This window comes from Macrobrachium nipponense, chromosome 11, assembly GCF_015104395.2.
Source record: "Macrobrachium nipponense isolate FS-2020 chromosome 11, ASM1510439v2, whole genome shotgun sequence".
NCBI lineage: Eukaryota > Metazoa > Arthropoda > Malacostraca > Decapoda > Palaemonidae > Macrobrachium > Macrobrachium nipponense.
This window is the reverse complement of record NC_061087.1, coordinates 78337690-78339383: the sequence shown is the minus strand read 5'-3', so window position 1 is coordinate 78339383 and position 1694 is coordinate 78337690.

The window sequence follows — 1694 nt, the reverse complement described above, 5'->3', positions numbered from 1 at the left end:
CTTACCCCTGTAGCCAACTAGCCCCGGGCTCCCCTACTATAATTGCAGTCAGTTTGCTTGCTTGACAAAATAATATGACTGAATTATTATGGGCCGACAGATGATTGTTATTTATATGAAACAAATAAATAATTTTTGTTTTAGATCAGCCATTGTCAACCGGGTTCCGTGGAACCTTAGGGTTCGTGAAACGATCGCCAGGTGTTCCGTAAGAATTCATGTTTTATTTAATTATTTGTTATTTATAAGTATATATTTTTCGTTAAACATGGCGTGAGAAATCGTAGTCCTATAATTTATTTTATCGTAACATATCGTGCGACATTTTTTCCCTCTGTTTTACTAAAGGTAATTAATACAAATGCTTACATTATATATATATATATCTATATATATATATATTATATATATATATATATATATAAATCGATCTATATATTTATATATTATATATGTATGTATGATGGATGGCTAAAATTGTATGTATGTATGTTGATGTATGTATGTATGTGGATGAGGAAATGTCTCGGGTTCCTCAAAAATGTCAAAGGGGGGTTGGAAAACACTGTGTTTAGATAAATACAAAGGATTATAAAAGGAAAGGATAAAAATTTAATTAAATTAAATAATCCAGATAATGTTAATAATACGGGTCAAAAGTAGCCACCTACTACTTTAATCTAGACATTCATTATCAGGCCTTTAGCCCTTCCCCCTCCCGGCCCACCTGGTTAGGGTCTGTCTGGTCGGGGGAAACCACCCACTAAAATGTCTGTCATTACCATCACAGCATCCTGGATATGAAGTGCTATTGTAGTACAAATTTTACTTGGTATTACCAATGTTGATGCAGTTCCGGTCTCCCCAACCCCCTCCCCACTCTTTGTGGGGTGTCTGTCAGGGGGTAACTACCCACTAAAATGTCTGGTATTACCATCACAGCATTCTAGGATGTGCAGCGCATGGTGGAGTACAAATTTTACCTGGTATCTCCGATGTGGTACAAAAATTTTACCTGGAACTTCCGATTTTGTTGGATGGAGATCCTGTCTCCCCTCCCCTTCTCCCTCCCCCCACTCGTTGTGGGGTGTCTCTCAGGGGGGTAACTACCCACTAAAATGTCTGGTATTACCACCGCAGTACTCTAGGATGTGCAGAATTATTGTAGTACAGATTTTACTTGTTATCTCCATGATAGATGGAGATCCTGTCTCCCCCTGCCCCTCCCCACTCGTTGTGGGGTGTCTGTCAGGGGGTAACCACCCCACTACAATGTCTGGCATTACCATCACAGCATTCTAGATGTGCAGTGCAATTGTAGTACAAATTTTTCTTGGTATCTCCAATGTTGGATGCAGATCCTGTCTCCCCCTCCCCACTCGTTTGGGTGGGCGTCTGTCAGGGGGTACCTCCCACCACTAAAACTTCTGTCATTACCACCACAGTATTCTAGGATGTGCAGTGCTATTGTAGTGTAAATTTTACTCGGTATCTCCCAAGTTGGATCTAGATCCAATTAACCCCCCCTTTTCAGTGCGTCTGTCAGGGGGAACCCACCCTCCAAAATGTCTGTCACTGGTCATTCTATAATCAGTAGAGTCTGCAGATATATTATATATATATTAGTTTCATCCGGTATCTCATATATTGGATCTAGGCCCAAAATCTAACGAGCAATTAGTGGTGCTTGTTAA